The sequence below is a fragment of the Girardinichthys multiradiatus genome, chromosome X (assembly GCF_021462225.1).
Source record: "Girardinichthys multiradiatus isolate DD_20200921_A chromosome X, DD_fGirMul_XY1, whole genome shotgun sequence".
NCBI classification, from domain to species: domain Eukaryota; kingdom Metazoa; phylum Chordata; class Actinopteri; order Cyprinodontiformes; family Goodeidae; genus Girardinichthys; species Girardinichthys multiradiatus.
The window spans coordinates 20,134,401-20,145,914 of NC_061817.1; positions in this window are offsets into that span (position 1 = coordinate 20,134,401).

The following is an 11,514-nucleotide window of genomic DNA, read 5'->3' on the forward strand; positions in this document are numbered from 1 at the left end:
TCTGACCCAGCCTTGTGCTATTAAATCATGAAGGTAGTTTTTCATCTCTTGGTAGAGTGGTTGTGGCACAGACAGGTATGTGCGTTTAACTGGCTCATTGTCTTTGAGTGAAATAGTCATTTTCAAATTTTCAATGCGGCCTATATCATTGTCTGTTTTCGAGAAAGACTGGCATTCCTCTCTGAGCATCTGCTTCACTAATACTCTCTGCTCTTCACTAAGGTGGCTAAGATCTACAGGTGGGTCCCACTCTTCACTAGAGCTACACTGGGCCTGCATACTTGTCTGGTTAACGGTAGCTACAGATGTCGCTTTTTCAAACATTTGGGCAGGTAAAACAGCTGTAACAATCTGAACTGAGCCAACTACTGTACGGCCTGAAATGACAATTTCATGGTTAGTGGGATTAGAGACACCTAGTGTTATGACTGGTAAAGCGCCTTTCTTAACTTTAACCACAGCGTCAAAAAACTCAAGATTGTCTGGCCACTGGGGATTTAAGTCTGGCTGAAACATCATTATCATGTCTTGCTTAAATGGCGCTGCTGCTATGCGACTCTCAACCTGTATGTGACTTTGTTTAGGTACAGTAATAGAGTCTTTCTTTGTAATTACTTTGTACTCATTAACTGTATCTGCACTAACAGCCTGTATAAAAGTTTTCACCTTGTGTCTTTTGAGGCTAGGAAATGCTTTTCTTACTGTACTGTACTGATTAGCTTGGTCGGTCTTAGTCAGAATGTATTCAATGACATTGTAGCCTATAATGGGGAGTGTCAGCTGAAAACCTTTCATTACCAACATGGGGATGGTCAGTTTCTCCACTTGTTCAATCCCAGAAACAAGTTGGAAGGTTGTCTCAATCCACTCAAGATACGGCATGCTGGTCCCATCTGCGGCAGTCAGGGTAAGTTCAGATGCGTCTATAATTTCTGCAACATCTCTCAGCTTTACGTGTGGCAAATAGTCCTCTTTCCATTTCTCATCAATAATAGACACCTGTGAGCCTGAATCCCACAGGACTTGATGTCTGTGGCCGCCCAGACAACACTCCACCCGACATTGCCTGCCCACCAGAGATGTGACTTTATGAGTGGTATTTACCTGAGCTGAAGGCAGGGGAATTTGGACAGTCTCATTTTCATTGTTTGTCTTTAACCCAGTGCATTGTCTTTTATGTTTTTTCCAGTGTTGCTTCTGGCATGTTTTTGAACAATAAAGTGCCTTTTTGCATGCTGAACATTGTCTCAGGCTCTTACCTGACAGTTCTTTTTTGCAGTTGGAGCATTGTTGGGACTTGTGGGTAAGGGACATGGTTAACACTCGTCCCTCGGTGGTAACCACTGCTGGTTTAAATGACTCTTTGGGTGGTCTCACACCTCTGCTTTTACATCCTGCCTGAAAGTGTTCTCCACTCCCACAGAGGTAGCAGTGTGTGCAGCGCACGTTGACCCCAGCTTGCTGACAGAAGCATCAACGTCTCTCACGGCGAACTGGAAAACTTGGGTAGTGTTGTACTGGAGAGGTGGTAGTCTTTGGCGGGGGCCATGGAAACTATAGTACTGCTGCTGCTGATCCCTGTCACACTGCATAACTGGTGGTGGGACATATGACTGAGGAGCAGGCACTGGCTGCTGTAGAGTCTCTTTAATCTGAGCTATCTCTGCACTGAGACCTTTTAGGGAGGCTACACTTGTCTTAAGCTCTGCTAACTCAGTTAAAAGTTCGGATGGTATTTTAGTCCTAACTTCCTTCACAGGATTCTTAGCAGGTAATACATCATCTGAATGTACTGCACTTACACTTGTAGCAGACTGTGATGCTAAGCATCTTTTCTTGTTCTTCCTTTCTGCCTCATTAGCACAAGCCATATTTAACCTCTCTAACAGAAGTTCATCAGGTGTCTCACAGTCTAACAGGAGTGGCTGCATATCTATCCTGACACTGTCACTCTGAAAGCCTGTGAGTATGGTGTGCAAGCACATACGCTGGACTAAAGCTGGGTCATATTTAAGTCCTGACTCTGACTCTTGGGATGCAAATAAAACCTTCTTTTAGATTTAAAACCCTCATCAGAAAGCTTTGGGCAGTCTCTTTTGGGGCCTGTACCTCAGAGGCTAGTTGTTTGTAGAGTTCGGTGGCGCTCTTCTCTTGGAAATGGGAGCGGAGGATGCGGCGCAGAGTTGGAAGGGTGAGTTGAGCTTTTCCCTACAAGTAGCTGCGTAGCTGTAGACCTGTTAAGATAGCTCTGATGACAGCATCTACAATGTCTAGCTTTGAGTGGCCTCTGCTCAGTCCATTTTCAATCTGGTGAGCAAGACTGGAAAATGTCACTTTACCTTTTTGGCCGGGTTCGCCGATCTGGCCTGATATTTTGTAATCTTTCTGCCAATAAAGGCTTGGTCGCTGGGGGACATTTGAAACAGGTGAGGTAGTAACAGTGTGATTAGCTTGGGAGTGGGGAGTAGCCACTTTGTTAACTACATTAGCTGCCTCTGTTACCAGTGAAGTTGTGTTTTATGGTTGATCTTGGTGCCCTGAATTCCCCCTTTCATTTGCATGTTGTTTAGTCTCAACATTTGTCTCTTTCACTATCTCAGCAATCTTGTCATTAAGCAAGAACAGCTCTGACATTCCTTCATCCTCGAGTACTGTTATATCTTCTCTTTCAATATGTATCTGGATGTGTGTTAACAGTGACAGACGTGTTTTCCTGCTAGCATCTATTTTGTCTGCAATGCCGAGGAAATCACAGATTGACACTAGCTGATCTTTAGACAGGGTGTGCATTTCACGCACAACTTCTTCTTGTAGCTCTTCTACTGAAGACATTGTGGCAGTAGGCAGGAGGAATTCTGCTGGTGCAGGTAAAGCTGAGTTGAGTGGTCTTTGTAGCCCCTGATCCCTGGTTGGCTACAGGAAACGTACACTGAAACACAGCAACCAGTTCTCCTCAACAGCAACACTTCCCTTACTGCAGTCTGCCTAGGTTGTAGTGGGAGGGATTGGCTGACTTGGACTATGATGTACAGGCTGTGGACACCAGAAATCCAAGGCAGTAATCCCAGCGGTGCCTCCAAATGTTACACCCCTGAACATAGGGGAGAAAGAATCACGCGAGTGATTACTTGTTGCTTCTCTCTTGCAGTAGTTTAATGCAATGGAGGAGAGCGCGCGAAAGCCCCGTAGTGGAGAATGGAGCCACTACCAATTGATCCCAGAAAAGGCTTACTAGCTGATTCCTGATGCACACATCGCCATTCCCTTGAATTAAATTACATTAATTTATGAAACTTAACTTTTTAACACTTTGTTTTACTGTATTTACATTGTTGTTTAGGCTTATGCTTATTAATATGAATTAATATTTATGTAACCCTTTTTACTGTCAACTCTTAAGTATGAAATCAACGTATGAGCACAGCTATATAAAATCTTTTAGTACCACATTGGGGATACAATAGTAGTCTTTCCAACCTGTCACACTTATACTATTTCAGGATCTTTGGTCCCAGATCCCTTTGTGTTAACTCTTAATCTTACAGCCGCACCGAATGGAAGTAAAGTTGTATGGCCAGGCAGGTAAATTAACCAGGGTTCTTGTTACTTTTCTTAGTAGAGATGGGTACCCATGTCCTAAGAAGATGGTTTGCATGTGTAGAAATAGATCATATCTGTATCTGCCTGCTAATTGGTCTGGAGTATGTTATCTAGCTCACTTACTACCTACAGTCACAACGCATAATTCAATCAGCCCATTATTAGAGAGGAAGGTTTCACTGTTCGGACCGAGGAGCAGCAAGCTCTTAGAACATGTTTTTGCAAAGTAGAATGGCTTTGGATTATCTGTTAGCTGAGAGGGGTGATGGTTTTGAATAATTTCTTTTTTCTTTTAATTGTGATTACCTTGTAATCAGAAGAAAGGAGTTGTAATGGAAATCCTTGTATTAAGTGCTCTAAGGAGTTCCAAAGTGTATGACCTTTAGGTTACCTCTCTTTCTTCAGAACATCTGTGTTAAAGGAGGAAGCTGTAAAAACCATGATCAGACGTTTAATGGTTAAAACTCATTCCTTTTGGCTGATGTCTCAGGAAAAGCAGATGGTTGTTACCCCTGACCCGAGGACGGTTTAGGGCTGTAAAGCACAAACTCTTTTAAGTTGAGATAACACCCACAAACTCTTTAAATACTGTGTGTAAATGTTGACACCACACTTAACCCAAAGACAGATGACTATGAAGATACAGAAAAGGTTTATTTTACCGAGCTACCAAATAAAGACCACTACTCCTATGATGACATGTTGTAAATGAAAATATCTTTGACGCCTGAGTGTACTCATAATTGTACTTCATAAAATGACTTTATAGCAGAAAATCGAAAGAAGTTGCTATTTAAGTGGAATGAGAAAAAGTACAATGATGCTTGTTTTAATTCTTTTATTTTTCCTAAATTTTGTTTTCTTTGATTTATTATATTATTATTGTACTCTGAGTATTTTTCCCACAATATAATCTGCTTACCCTCCGTGGGTTTTTTGCTCACACAGAGCGTTTTCTTTTACATGTATCTAATCATGATGACTTTATTCGTGATAAAAAAGGGGGGACTGTTAGAGTTTGAAAACTTTTGTATTGTTCATCATTCATGTCTGCTCTAAGTGCTTTTCCCTCCTACATGCCACAGAAAGTGATATAGGTCAGACGAGTGAGTTATGCTTTTATCAGCAACATCTAGGGACTGGTACCAAGTCCTCACTCCCTCTTTGTTTAAAATCAAGACACATGAACCCTAACTTTTCTGACCCCCCCCCTACCCTACCCTTGCTGCAAGTAAATCTGACTCTGTATCGTTCTTGCCTCTGAGCTGACTAATTAATACCTAACAAAATGTATTATTATAAACAGGTGCACATGTGAAAAATTCAATGAGTATTCCATGAGTATTGCACTTGCAGCAGGTGTTGCTGATGTAAAATCACCACTGTAAACGCTTTGCTGTGTCTTAAAAACCAAAATTGTTCAAGTAAGATAGATTTTATGAAGGTGATATTAACAGGATTTATGATTTATGAATGTCTTCTACAGCTGACTTACAAAAATATAGTTGCAATACTGTCAGATGAGTTTGAACAAAACAAAAGAAGGAAAATACAAAAGCAGTTTAACTTTCACAATGTTTTTTTTATTTTTTTTTTATTTACTATAGTCTTGGTACTGTTGTAATGTAGCACTAAGAGTAGATCTCACAGTCCTTTATGTGACTATATTAAAACCCCCAACAGTAACAATAATAAAAATAAAAAAAACATGGCACACAGTTTCTTCATCTGAGTTTGATCTTTAAGTTTTTTCCATTACTGAGAGTGAGGTTGTCCAACAAAATGAAGCCTTGCTTCTTTGATGAAGAGAAAATTGGATTTTCCAGAATGCTGAGCTGGTGGGCAAGGCTGTGAATCAGCTGAGTGGTGAATTCAGAAAACATTTCAATGTTTATAATGAAAACCTCTGAAATTGTGGTTAGAGCATGTCTTTGGAGATTCTGTCTGCTACGCTGGGGAATCTATACTCAGTTCACAAACAAACACACTTGCTGTTTGCTGCTGAGGATTCTTTAAAAAATGATGCTCAGAGTAAACACGGCAGGCAGTCATGTGACAATATACTTGCATGACTGCACAGACCCAGCATTGGTGGTTTTGTCATTAACTAAGTGTTTCAGCTGCAATGAAACTAATAGCAACCTCATCACGTTCACTACCAGAAATAGAAAAATAAATCTGAAAAGCTGACATGGTTATGGTAAAGCGGGACAAATATCAAGCCATACATATTTTTTAACCACGTAATGAATTTACTGGTGATAATAGGGGTGATAACAAAACACAACCATACAAAACTCACAAAGTTTTGTATGGTTTTAAAGTTAAATCAATACATTTGCCGTGCTATTTGCATTATTCAGTGCCTTGAAAAAGTATTTATGTGAAGTTTTTCACATTATTAATTTTAATTTTATGTATTACATTTTATTTTATTAGAATTTTATATTATAGGGTTAGCCGTAATATTTGTGAAGTCAATGGAAAATGCTGCACTGTTTTCAAAATTTATTTACAAATAAAAATGGGAAATGTGTGCCATGATTTTGTTTTCATCCCCCTTTTACTCAGACACCCTTAAATAAAATAAAATGCAACAAGCTGCCTTCAGATGTGAATTTGTAAATAAATTCTACTTGTATAATTGAAATCATTATAAATACAGCTGTTCTTTGAATCCCTTCAAAGCTTTGTTTGAGAACATTATTGGACAAGTAAAACAAAGACCAGGTCAGAGATAAAGCAGGATTAGGTTATGAAACAATAAACCAAACTTTAACATTTGACAGAGCAATGTTCAATTCATCATTCGAAAACAGAAAAGGTATGGCACAACTGCAAACCTGCAAAGTCATGGCTCTTCACCTAATCCAGGATCTGCAACCTGCGGTTCCAGGGACACATGTTGCTCTAGGCCATCCAAAGCGGGTCTTAATAATTTCAAAATAATTTTCCAAATTTCCAAATTGATTTAGAACTGAGCAATATTTTCAAATATGAAGGTCATGAAAAGGTACAGGGTTTCTGTGTATTTTCATGCATAGGAATTTTTATTCCTTAGGGACAAAATGACAAAATGTTTTCTGGATATTTTTTGTATTTTAACACAAACTACGTTTTGTTTTTTCACCATATTTATTGAAATGGTGGATAGAAATACTATAAATATTCCTTCTTTCTAAACGTTTTACATATTTTATATCAGAAGTATTAAACTCAATATCTCTTTTGAAGGCTGGTGTAGTTTTTTGTGGCTCTAGGCAAGTTAGGTTAGTAGTAGTGAGAGGGAAAATTGCTTTTTGGATTGCAATGGTTGCTGACCTTGACCTAAACTGACTAGCCAGGCAAGGTAAAATCCAAAGCTTAGGTGGGAGAATCTAGTGACAGGACAACCATCCACCTCCATAAATCTGGCCTTTATAGAACAGTGGTAAGAAAACAAGTTCTACTTGCAGTTTGAGCAACCAATGAGGTGACACAGAAACATGTAGAAGAAAGTCCTGTAGTCATATGAGACAAAAACTGAACCTTCAAGCCTGCATGTAAAATGTTAAGAGTGGCTGAAAATCAACACTGCACATCACCCTGAACAAACCTCCCTCATGGTGAAACATAGTGGCGGCATCATTATGCAGTCGGGATGCGTTTCTGCAGCAGGGAAAAGGAAAGTGGTTAAGAATTGATGGACAGATGAGTGGAACTAAATACAGGGAATTCTAGAAGAAACCTTTGATGCACTGAAAATGACTTGAGCCTGGGGTGGAGGTTGACCCTCTAGCAGTACCACAAACCTAAACATACAGGCAGAGCAACAATGGAATCGTTCAGGAATAATGCAGTAGATGTTCTCTATTCGATCTGACTGACCCGACTTTTTTTGCACTGTTGAATTGGCAGTACTTTAAGTCTGTATATGTGCAAAGGTGGCAGACATACCTCTAAAGACAGGCAGTTGTGATTACGGTTAAATATGTTTCTAGTATTTACTCCCACTGAAGTATTGACTTGTGAGTAATAAATATGTATGCATGAAACATTTTTAGAGATGTATTTGCAAAAAAAAAAAAAATTAAAAACAATGTATAGTTTTACATTGTATGCACTGTGTGCATACAACAGTGTGCACACTGTTGTATGTCAGATAAAATCCCAATAAAATAAATTTAAGTTTGTGGCTTCAACTGTCAACAATTTCAAAGGGTATCAATACTTTTACCTATAATGTTTCATGAAACTTCCAGTTTGCATGCTATAACTACACCATATATAATATAAGCACAGGAAATATATCAGTATGCCAAACATTTGGATGAAATTTTATTGTACCAAAGGTCATAACAAGTCGTACTATCTTATCACGCAGCACAGGAGCATAGTTTAACTTCTTTGACCTGATTTATTAATAGATGCACTGTTAGCTGGAACATAGACTACTCCTCTTAAAATCTGATACATTTATCCAGTTGAAAAGTATCAGGCAGAACATTTTGCCTTCCCCTACAGGCACATAAACTTCGGAAACTGATGAATCCTCAATGTTAAAGGTACAACTTTAACAAGACTACTCCGTTGCGCTCTTGTGCAGATGCAGTATTGACATTAATATGTAGACGCCCTATCAAACGCTGAATGGCATACCGATGTTGCCGCCTCATTTGTGGAGTCAAGTCGGAGAGTCAAAATGCCTCGTATGCATGCCGCATGGAATTGTTCGAACCATTTAGCTGTCCAAACCAGATTCAGCGCAGATCTCATTCATTCATTTATTTTTTTAATGGCATTTACTTTAGTTTGCACATGGAATTATAAATATTAATTAAAATATATACAGTTAATAATATAACAACTCAGTTGATATATCCACAGTCGGAGAGGAACTGTTAAAATTAAGATTGTAAGAACAATCTTACGATACTGTTACCAACTTTATCCCTTATTCAGAAGTTAAACTAATGAATTAATGAATTATCTAGGTCAAACCCGCCTTTAAACAAAGAAGTCATCATCATTTTTATTTTATTAAATTGTTACAAACATTTTAGCTAGATTGTTGTTACTATGTGTTTGGCTAACTGTTGTTCACTGTATAGGTTTCCAAAAGATAGTACCTGGAGGAGATGCTGAGAAGTCGGTCTGAGGAGGGATGGGTTTCTGCCAGTTCGTCTTCAGCACTCTGCAGTGAGCATTTCAAGCCTGAGGACTTTGACAGAACAGGTCAGAACAGGATCAGAGATGGAGCTATTCCTTCTGTCTTGAGCTTCCTAGCTCACCTCCAAAAGGTATGTATGTCACTAGGGTGGACAATAATCAATTCCTTCACACTCAGAAAAGAAAAAGTGGCATATTTTGATATTAATTCATGTGTTTTGTAATGTGATAAAATAATTTTTTATCCTTCTCTTTAGCCTGTTTCTACAAGAACAACTAAGACCTCAAAGAAGGCTAAAGAGGCTCTGTCAGTGGACTGCTCACAACCTGTCCAAGACATTGATGAGTCCCTGCGTTTTAATGTTGTGAGTACCAGCAATGGACATTCCTGAAACAGTTCTGCACATTCCTTGTTAGTTAAAATCTGTTGTCAAACCTCGCCAACTCTTACTCCATCACTTTTCTGACTATCCTTTGTATCTACTAGGACCACTCATATGCTCTGCCTTCATCATCTAATGATCTGATGGCCAGAGTCATTTATGGCTTGGATAGGGTGGAGAGTCTGGAGAGAGACAAAAGGAATGCAATGGCTAGAGAAAGGCGGGCAAAGGACAAAGTGTGCAGTGTTCTAGAGGAACTTAAAAGGAAGTCACTCAACAAGCTTGATTCATACTCAGGTAAAATGAAAATACCAATTTGTAGAAAATCTAAACCTAGTGGAATTATACTTTACTCTCTTTGTTTAGACTTCTATGTTATTCCAAGTGTCCTTAAAAATGGCCTTATGCTAACTAAATTCCATCTTCCCATACACCTCCTGTCAAAAAGCAACCATCAGTACAGCAAAGACCAGAGGGAATTTGCCATCACTCTTCACTTACACGGCCCAAAAATTTCACTGTGTGTGTATTTGGTTTGGTATTTGTTTATGTTTAGTCAGGTGTTTTGCTGTTCTAAGTTCTTGAGTCCTTGTTTCTGGTGTTTTATTTCCTAGGTTCTATTCTGTTTGCTGTGTTATTTATTGTATTATTAGATCTGTTATTTTCCTGTATTTTGGTCCCTTGGGTTTGTTTACTGTTTGTCTTGTCGGGCTCCTCGTGTTCTTGTTATCCCTATCTGGTTCACCTGCCCCTCTGTCTTCCCGCACACCTGTTCCACACCTGTGTCTGTTTTCCCTGATTACCTGCCCTATTGTTTCATGTCCACCTTCATCTGTATGTAGGTTCGTCTTTGTCCATTGTTCCACGCGGTGTCATTAGTCTATTTAGTCTGTCTGTTCTTGCTACGTTGTGGTTATGCTGTGACCCAGAAACCAGGACTGATTATTCATGAACTTTGTTACCTGGATCTCCTGTTAAGCCTGCACCGGCATTTGTAAGTTGGCTCTCTTCATTAAAAGAGTGATTAACTCATCAACTGTCTCTGCTCGTCCTGCACCTCTGGTCCACCACTAAATTGAATTATGACAAAAAGCTTACACCTATTTAGGAGAGTCTCTCAATATTAACCTCCCACATCCATATACACTACAAAAGTATTATCCATGTTTTTTGAACTCATGTTTTTTATACAAATTGTGCATTATTATTCCTTTATGACTGAACAAAGTGAACTGCAGTAACACTTACACGACATTCATTATTAACATTACCATGAATAAATAGCAGCAAAACAATTAATAGAGGAATTCCCCTCTCTAACTTGAATATTTTTTCGCTGTGTAATGTCCAATATTGCTTCCAGTGATTAGTGATCAGCCTTGAATATCCTGAACAGAGCATCCATATTAAATAACTGCTTTTTCTTTTTTGCCAAGGTGGATGAGTTCAGTGAATGCAAAGCCTGGCCTCAACATGACCATCTTGGACATGTTGAAACAAAAAAAGAGCAAGATCCAGCTAGATATGAATATGTAAGTCTCATGTTGGATGCCATGGCCATTAAAAAAACAAATCCAATATAATCCCCAAACCCACAAAATGTCTGGATATGTTGATATGCCTTTTGTCTTCATGGTGGTTGGCCTCCAAGGCCATTGGAAGGCTCCAATTGCATACTTCCTGACCCAGTCCCTGTCCCCAGAGACACAGGAGGTACTCCTCGTGCATGCATTGGAGGAACTGCATGAGCGTGGCATAACAGTGGTCTGTGTTACAATCGATGGGCATGCCTCCAATGTTAGCATGTGCAACAGAGTTGGATCCCAACTAAAGGGAAACCCAGCTGAACGCCTAAAAACATTTTTTGAGAATCAAGTGACTAGTGAGAGGGTATTTGTGATGAAGAATGCTTGTCACATGATGAAGTTGGCACAAAATATGCTACAAGCATACAGTCTAATTACTAGCACCACTGAACAGATCCACTGGAAGTACATTCTTCTAAATGATGTGCAGACAAAAAAAGGACTGCACATGTCCAACAAGGTAACCATGGCCTAAAGTGCTCAGACGCAATGCCTAATTTGGGGTATAGAGCTTTTTCAGTTTCATGGAAAACTTATTTTAGTACATTCACAGGATCCCAAATCCTCTCTTGTCTACCCCGAAGGTAACCAACAAGCATGTGAATTGTGATTCACAGAAGATGAAGGTGTTGCTGGCTGCACAGACCCCGTGTTGCTCAGTAGCCATAGCTGTACATGCTCTCGCAGTTTCAACACTATGATGCAACCGCTGAATTCATTGAGGTAATAGTAACACTAGCAATATAAACATAATACTAACATATAAAAACTAGGGCAGTTTTTGATTATTATAACCA